Source organism: Gorilla gorilla, chromosome 7, assembly GCF_029281585.2.
Source record: "Gorilla gorilla gorilla isolate KB3781 chromosome 7, NHGRI_mGorGor1-v2.1_pri, whole genome shotgun sequence".
Taxonomy (NCBI): Eukaryota; Metazoa; Chordata; class Mammalia; order Primates; family Hominidae; genus Gorilla; species Gorilla gorilla.
Genome location: NC_073231.2, coordinates 132,884,440 through 132,893,825, shown reverse-complemented (window position 1 = coordinate 132,893,825; position 9,386 = coordinate 132,884,440). Strand labels below are relative to the sequence as shown.

The 9,386-nt window shown below is 36.5% G+C and overlaps 1 long non-coding RNA gene across 1 annotated transcript; it reads left to right on the top strand.

Moving 5' to 3' along the window:
- The first annotated feature begins 3,791 nt into the window (after positions 1-3,791).
- On the top strand, positions 3,792-8,688 carry LOC134759040 (uncharacterized). Its single transcript, XR_010134896.1, has 3 exons — positions 3,792-3,904; positions 6,892-7,055; positions 8,671-8,688. It is a non-coding gene; the product is annotated as an uncharacterized lncRNA (long non-coding RNA).
- The last annotated feature ends 698 nt before the right edge of the window (positions 8,689-9,386 follow it).

Below are 9,386 nucleotides of genomic sequence, written 5' to 3'. Positions count from 1 at the left end.
GCCGGGAATTGACAGATATCTGAGGGAAAAGATCTTTACTCCTAAATATTCTAGAATTAACAGAGGGGTGGAGAATTTTTTCAACTGGGTCATGAGGGAAAGGGATGTCTTTGGCTGGCATCTGGGTTCCGTGAATCTAATGAGGAGTGTAGACGTCAGTGGTTGTGATGATGGAACAGGGAATACATAGACTGGAGCTCAGAAGAAGAAGAGGTGACATCCAAATAGCCCCAAGAGTGGGCAGAGATAGAAATGCAAGTAAAAACATGAAGACAAAACCCATATGTATAATGTAGTCCCTAAAAGCCAACCTTAGATCAATCATAGAAAAGTGTTCTAACTATGCTAACCCTTTTAACTCTTATAATACCACCCTGAAGTAGGAATCACCATCCTCTTTCATTCAGTTATGAATATATCTATTAACTCACCAAATATTCACTGTGCATTGTAATGATCAGTTTTATGTGTCCACTTGGTAAAGTTACTGTGTTAGTCCATTCTCATGCCGCTATAAAAAACTGCCCAAGACTGGGTAATTTATAAAGAAAAGAGATTTAATTGACTCACAGTTCAGCGTGGCTGGGGAGGCCGCAGGAAACTTATGATCATGGCAGAAGGGGAAGCAAACATGTCCTTCTTCACATGGCAGCAGGAAGGAGAATGAAAATGGAGCAAAGGGGGAAGCCCTTTATAAAACCATGAGATCTCCTGAGAACTCATTCACTATCATGAAAACAGAATGGGAGAAACTGCCCCTATGATTCAATTATCTCCACCTGGTTCCTCCCACAACACATGGGGATTATAAGAACTATAATTCAAGATGAGATTTGGGTGGGGACATAGCCAAACCATATCAGTTACAACTCTCAGTTATTCAAACACTAATTTAGGTGTTACTATAATGATATTTTATAGATGTGATTAAAGTCCATAATCACTTGGTTTTGAGTAAGGGAGATTATTTTAGATAATGTGAGTGGGCCTGATTTAATCACCTGAAAGTCCTTGAGAGCAGAGCCAAGTCTTCCCTGAAGAAGAGCAGCATCCACATGAGTATTGCAGCTTCATCCTGTGCCTACAAGTCCCAGCCTGTTTTCTTCCTGCCGATCACCAGCCTGTTTTCTTCCTGCTCTGTGGACTTAGGATTTACCTAGCCAGTGCCCACAATCACATAGGTCAATTCTTTGCAAGAAATTTCTTAATACAGATATCTTACTGGTTTGGTTTCCTTCAGTTAAACCCTGATGAGATAGACATGGTGATGCCTCTATTTTGAATCCACAACCATAGAATTTTCTGTTTTCCCTCATTCTGTATCTGTGTGGCCTACAGAAAGCACCTGGCTCTCAGCAATATCATTCTTTTATTTCCTCCTTAGCGATTTCTAGTAACTTACGGAAGACTTTCTTCACTCAAGCTTTTGGGGCAATACATTTATTTTCTGGCTGTATTGATTTGGTAATCAATCAAACTATTGAGTTTTTTATTTGAGGGTTATATTTATATAGCCCCCAAAGCCGGTTGTTTTTTCTTCAGCTTCTTGTTTCTGCTTCACGCAGGAATCTTCCGTAGCTCCTCAAGGACATTTACTATGATTATTATAATATTTAAACATTATAGTTCAATGTTATGAAATTCAAACTTGTGGTCTTTATATATTTATTATAGCCCAGAAGCCAGTACAGTGCTTGATATACCATTGATGCTTAAAAATCATTTATGGAATAAATGGAGCGTCTACTTTAGGTTTAAAGATGCATTTCTCAGGTAGACCATGAACCTCTCAAACACAAAGACTGTATATTGATGTCTGTGCCCATTTCATAACCTTGCATGGCTGCAGAGAACTTGTTGATGGATTAAAGGGTGCTCAGTTTTGATTTGGTGGCCAGGTGATGATGCTGAACATTATGTTCAAATATTGGAGCTAAAGCTGGTTAAATGCATGGTGCCTCTTATACAAAATGGCTCTGGGATTGGTGTAAGATGTGTGTCTACATTTGGGGACCAGGGGACCCTAGCTATGAGAAGACAAAAATGAAAAGGTATAACATCATAAAGGTGAAATGAAGATAAGTTTGCAATCAATTTATTAAAAGGGCAAAATATGTCCACTGGAAAACATCTGAAGGAGTAGAAAATCCAGTCTTCAGCATAATTAGTGTTCAAAATAATTTTAATTATTAACAGTTACAAAGCATGGTCTCTCAACAATGCATGTCACAATCATACTTCTAGGTTCCCCTCATAACTAAGTGTGATATGTCAACTTTGAAAGCGCTTATATGGTTAAACGAGAAATTTGATAAAATCCACATGAGGAGACAGTGGAATACTCAGGATAAAACCTTCCAGCTTCGTAGACTCAATCCACAGTAAATCCCAAGAACTAAGCCACTTCTAATTAAATACAGGCATGTTGCCATGTGAGGCTCAAAGCCAGTTTCTGATTGCAGGCAGAACTGCTTATTTCTCTCTCTCTGAGGATTTGGGAACTCCCAGAAGTTAATGACAGTCTTGACAACCAACATCCAACTGAAGAGTAAAAACAGCTTTATCAAAACTGCTGTTTGAAATACATAACACCAAGCATCTAGATGTTTGGAGGCATCTGGTATTTGGGGTGAAACTTTTCCCTCTCTACCCAGCTATCTGAGAAAGATCAAACTAGCAGTGTAATATCAGCCCTTGGAATCTGGCCTGTACATAGGCGATGGGCTGTAGAAGTCTGCTCAGCTTCCATCTTTGTCAGACAGGCTCTTGCTCATTGACACCTTTCCATAGTAGGTGGCTCAGGATCACTTCTGGACTTAGATCCACAATGCTTCCACAGAGAAAGGCTTCCAATCTGATCTTTCACCTATGCAAATTCTCCACAGACGTTAGCATTTCCTGAATTCCCAAAAGCTATATACTCCCCAATCTCTGGTCTTACCTTACCATATTTTTTTTTCTTTTTTGAACTTTCCTAGCACACACTTTTGCACTTGATGTTATACATATCATTTACTGATGTCTTCCATACACTTCCAAAACACCTCTTGCTTTATGAGGCTTCTATTAACTCACACTTGCCATTTAGATTTTTCTTGGATTATGAGTTTCTGATATTGTATCTGAGAAGACAGCAAGTGCTGTAACTTAAGCAAGCTGGTGAGCACCACATTATTTTAGGGGTAAAAGTTGTCAAATGATAACAGTAATTTTAGCTTCAAAGGAATTTCTAACAGTTCCAAAATGTAACGTATGGTGTGTTCTATTTTTTACGTTGGGTGTATTTGATCCTATTTAAAAAGCAATAAAAGTACTAAGATCAAAGAGATCTCTTAAATGCCATATCCCCAGTGGAGATGGTCAATCAATGTTTAGTAAATCAATCAATCAACAAAAAGCATATTGGTTTATTTATTTTCTTTTAAAAGCAAACATATATTATGATTAATTTTATTTGTTAATGTATATTTTCATACTAGTTGTCTTAGTCTGTTTTTGCTGCTATCACAAAATACCTGAAATTGGGAAATTTATTAAAAAACAGGAATTTATTTTATCCCAGTTCTGGAGAAAATGAGATGTCCAGGATCAAGCTGTTGGCTGGTTCTGTTGTCTGGTGATGGCTCCTCTGCTTCCAGGATGACACTTTGTTGCTGCATCCTCCGGAGGGGAGGAACACTGTGTCTCACTTATGGAAGGTGGGAGGGCAAGAGGTCACAATGCTGTGAGAAGCCTCTTTTATGAGGTCCTTCATCCCATTCTTGGGGGAGGCACTCATGGCCTAACCACCTCCTAAAGAACCTACTATCGTGTGTAATACCATCATATCAGCTGCTGTTAACTATCAGTACCTGAATTTTGGAGGGAACACATTCAAACTATAGCATTTATTTAGGCTAAAAAGGTATGTTTTACCTGGGGGATGTCAGTGACAAACTCCTCACTCATTTATTTATCACTATTTCTAAAAGAAATTTTGCTTTGGGTTATTTGGATTTGGTTTATACATGCATCTCCAGATGTATATGTAACATATTAGTCTAAAGTCTCATCAAGTTTCATCTAGACATTAATCTATCTTTCCAAGTAGTTTAAGGTGCTGGAAAGTCCTTCCTTCTACTTTTTATCATACATCATAGTGAGTCTCTAACTCTCCTGGACATTAACTTGCTAAGATGGAGATTTCTGACCCTCCTCTTAGAGTGTCTGATTCAGTGGATCTAAGGAGAGGCCCAGGAATCTGCATTTATAACAGCCTAAATGATCCTAGTAAAGAGGTCTCAGGAGAAACATCATCCTATGGCACTGCAACTAGTTCACTTTGGATTGTAGTAGGAGCTCAGGACTTCTTGTTCAGTGTTTATTCTTTTTGTCACCTATTAAAAGATAATTTTCAAAAAAAGATTTTTTTTATACTCTCATACTGACAAAAATATGAAGAGGTGTTAAAGATTTAATTTAATTAATTAATGAGGAAAAAGAAGAGATGTTAGAATGAGTCCAAGGGAAAACCCAGAAATGCATTTACAGATCAGGAATATAGAAATAAATGGGCAAATGGAGGCAAAACTACTAGCCTTTTCCACAATGGGGAAGAAAAGTCAATTAAATCACCCCTGGACACAATTTACATGTCTATAGACAAGAATTATGTGCATTAATATTAGTTTACAGCGTTATAAAATGGCTCAAAGATAATGAAAGACTACAATTGTATAATCTGAAAGGGTGTGATTCAAACAACATGCATTTTCCAATGAAGCACAATATTTTTCTACTTGTGCTGGAGAATAATCCAGGAAAAGAGAAAATCCTGAATCTAAAGAATGGGGTCAGAGTGACCAGAGTGTAGATGAAAAGACAAGTAATCTCACAGGGTTGAATCTTAGGGGTAGGAGGTCAAAGGTGCAGTTAAGAGGTGGCAGAGAGGCGAAGAGGACAGCAGAACTGTGAAGCTGTGGGTAATCATGGGAGGGAAATGTAACACATGGTCTTGGACCCACTAAGAATTGGATATTGTTGTGGCATTGCCAGCTCATCTCTTGGGCATTGAGAAAACCTTACTCCAGCAATGTTATTCCGTAATTGCCCTGATGACTAGAGGGTTATGACTTTCCCTTTTTGAAAGTTTGTGTTTTGAGTAATCTGTTTAGAAACTCCACCCATAGGGCACTGGTGGTGGCAAGACATTGGCTTTTGGGGGACATAATTTAGATCACCAAGTCCCCATTTGACATTTCAATCATATTCTTGCCCTTAAGGTTCTGGGTGTATCTGTATCTTCATATGGTGAAGGAATTATAAAGCGATTTTGTGTCCCCTCTGTGGGCACAGGATGTTGCAGAAATAAAGCTGATAGAAATAGTCACATGAGTTGACCAGATGGCATCATCAGCCTCTTGAATCCACTACATCCCTAATGTCATTAGCTTGGAGGGGCAGCTGCCAAATTAGGTGGGGCTGGACATTCCTTTTAACAGGTGCCTTCTTTTCTAGGATCCAAGTGAGAGCCTAAGATAGTTTCCATAATGTCCAAAAGCACATCCTTAGAAAAACATGATTGAATTGTACAACAGGGACTTTCTGACTCAGTTCCCTAACCCATTCTTAGTTTGTATTCTCCATCGAAAATGTGACAATATTTGGCAAATATAAATTTGAGATTTCCAGAAAGGAGCAGTCAGAAAATTAAAAAAAAATAAATAAACATAAAACGAAAGGAACAGGTTATTTTTGTGTAATGAAAACTTGACCATTTCATCCCTCTTCTTCAAACACTTAGTGTATACTCATTTCAGTTAGGATACAATCCAAGCTCTTGGACAAGGAACTTGTTACTTTACTTTTAGTCATTGGAACACTTCATAATTCTCTGCCACTGCCCATTCTCTCCACTACACACCCTGGCCTTGGCAAATACCTTCCCTCTGCTTGAAATAGTCTTTCAGGCCCTTTCCTGACCTGATTGAGCCTACTTATTTAGATAATCATGTCATTCCCAGTGGAAGAATTCCCTTTCTCTACCAGTCTGGGTTAGGTGTCACCATGCATTCTATCACCTTGAATTTCTCTAAGCAAAGCAATTATCACTGCATATCTAAATGTGCCTCCCTAATCAAACTGTAAATATGGGAGTGGGAGGCTGAGATTTATAGTTATTTTGTTCAGTATTATGCTTCCAATTCTGAGAAAATGCATAAAAAGAAATCTGAATATTTACAGAATGAACAAACAATTGAGATTAAATGAATAAACAAATAAGTGAATGAAGAAATTATCGGGTGAGTGAATGGATATACAATTGAGGAAACTGGATATTTTTCCTGAGATGAAAAGAATACAGAGAATAAATAATGAAAGAAACTCTCCCTTCCCCATTCTTGGCATCTTTGTCAAAAATCAGTTGGTTTTTAATTTGTGGATTTATTCCTGGGCTCTCTATCCTATTCCATTGGTTTTTGTATCTGTTTGTTCACCAGTACTACACCATTTTGATTACTATAGTTTTGCAATATATTTTGAAATCAGGTAGTGTGATGCCTCCAACTTTGTTCTTATGGCTCAAGATTGCTTTGTTTATTCAGGTCTTCTCTGGTTCCATATAAATTTTAGCATTTTTTTTTCAATTTCGATAAAAGATGACATTGGATTTTTTATAGAAATCACATGGACTCTTTAGATCACATTTAGTATGGACATTTCAACAATTTTAGTTTTCAACTCATGGATATGAGACATATTTCCATTTATTTGTGTAATCTTCAATTTCTCTGATCAATGTTTTATAGTTTTTAGAATATAGATATTTCCATATTCTTGCTTGGTTAAATTTACCACTAAGTATTTTGCTATGGTATTAAAATGGGATTATTTTCTTAATTTCTTTTTCAGATAGTTCATTGTCAGTGTATGAAAAACCTACTGATTTTTTACGTTGATTTTATATACTGCAACTTTATTGAATTCTCAACAAATGGTGTTGAAAAAACTGGATGTCCTCATGAAGAAGACTGAAATTGAACACATCACATCCCATATACAAGAATCAACTCAAAGTGGGTTGAAGACTTAAATATAAGATCTGAAACTATAAAACTATTAGAAATAAAAAACGTAAGAGGAAAGCTCCACACACTGATCTGGACAAAGATTTTTTTGACCATGACCCTAAAAGCACAGGCAACAAAAACAAAAAGAGACCATTAATCTATTAGTGATTGTATTGCATCAAACTAAAAAGCTTACGCACAGCAAAGGAAACAATTTACAAAATAAAGAGACAACCCATAGGTTAAGAGAAAAATATGTGCAAATAATACATCTGTTAAGGGGCTCTAATATCCAAAATACAGAGAGAAATTAAACAACTCAATAATAAGAAAACAAGTGATTACATTAAAAATAGTCAAATGACTTGAACAGATATTTCTCAAAAGAAGACACGTAAATGGCCAGCGGGTTATTAATAACAAAGCCCAATATCCCTGTCACTAATCATTGGGGAAATGCAAATTGAAACCACAATTAAATATCACCTCAGATCTGTCAGAATGGCTATTATCAAAAAGATGAAATTTAAATGTTGGTGAAGAAGTGGAGAAAAGGGAACTTTTTACACTGTTGGTGAGAATGTAAATTAGTACAGCCATTATGGAAAACTGTATGGAGGCTCCTCAAAAACCAAAAAATAGAACTACCATGTGATTTAGTAATTTCACTCCTGGATATTTACCCAAAGGCATGAAATTAGTATGTCAAAGAGATACCTGTTCTTCTATGTCCATTGCAACATTACTCGCAATACCCAAGACATGAAAGCAACCTGAATGTTCATCTACAGATGAATAGACAAAGAAAATGTGGTATATATTTGCAATGGAATATTATCTAGCCTTAATAATAAAAAAAGGAATCTTGTCATTTGCAACAACATTGATAAACCTGGTGAACATTATGCTAAGTGAAATAAGCCAGACATCGAAGGACAAATACTAAATGATCCCACTCGTATGAGAAATCTAAAACAGTCAAACTCATAGAAGCAGAGAGTAGAATGATGGTTACCGGGGGATGAAGGAGGGGGAAACAGGGAGGTATTGGGCAAAGAGAACAAAGTTTTTGCTATGCAAGTTAAATAAGTCCTAGAAATCTATGTGCAGCATAGTGTCTATAGTTAACTATATTATATTGCATACTCAAAGAGTTGCTAAATTTGCTAAGAGGGTAGCAAATCTTATGTTAAGTATTCTTATAAATAGATAAATAAATAAGGCAGAGGAAACCTTTGGGGGTGATGGATATGTTTATGACATTCATCGTAGTGATGGTTTCATGATTGCATACTGATCACCAAACCCTTCAAGTTGTATGTGTTATGTACAGCTTGTGTGTGCTAATCAAACCTCAATAAAGTGTTTTTTTAATCATAATATGTTCATGTCAGCACCAAAAGATCATCTTTTACTTTCTACTTCATAGATTATTGATTTTGATTAGGGGTTGGTAACTTCTTTCTATAAAGGACAGATAGAAAATGTTCTAGGCTTTGTGAGCCACACAGACTCTGTTGCCACTAGTCAACTGTGCCATTGTAACATGAAAATGGATATAAAAAATATGTAAATGGATGAGTATGACTGTGTTCCAGTAAAACTTTATTTACTAAAACAGGTGCAGACCAGATTTATTCCACAGGCCACAGTTTGTAAACCTTTGATTTGGAAGATTAATCATGGAGCCAAACTCAGATTGAAAACATGATATGAAGGGATCTGATTTATAGAGAAGACATGTGATTTTCAAGAATTTGCAATTTCTAAGATGACAAAAAACAAGGGTTGAATAAATGAGGATTTGAGGGACCTGTAAGTGTTGGAGGTTGAAGTAAATAACTATAATGCCAGTGATTAAGGATTCTAAGTTTAGAAAACTATGGATAACAAATAGCAAGGGCAAAAGTTAGGCCATGGTGAAGGTGGCTAAAGTGGGGTTGAAAGTAAGATTTGTTTAAGTTGAGAAGGTCTGGTAATAGATGGCCTAATATTTGGAAGTTTGTGGAAGAGATGTCCAAAGTTCAAGAGAGACCACGTAATCTGTCTCTCTTGAATCAACAGATATTTCCAAATTCAAACATTATGAAGTTTGAGCTATTTAGGAAGTTAAGGAGATAATCAGATCATTTCATCAGACACCCTTAAAGTAAATAAACTCTAATGGCTGACAACTCTGACAATTCTTTTTCCCATGTGATGGGGAAATAGCATTAAACTTATAGCCATGACATTACCTTTTAAAGAACTATATGGTCCCTGCCTTGGAGAGTTTATAATCTAGAGGAACAAACAATGTACAGGTAAACTGTATATTAGTCAGTTCAGGCATCATGG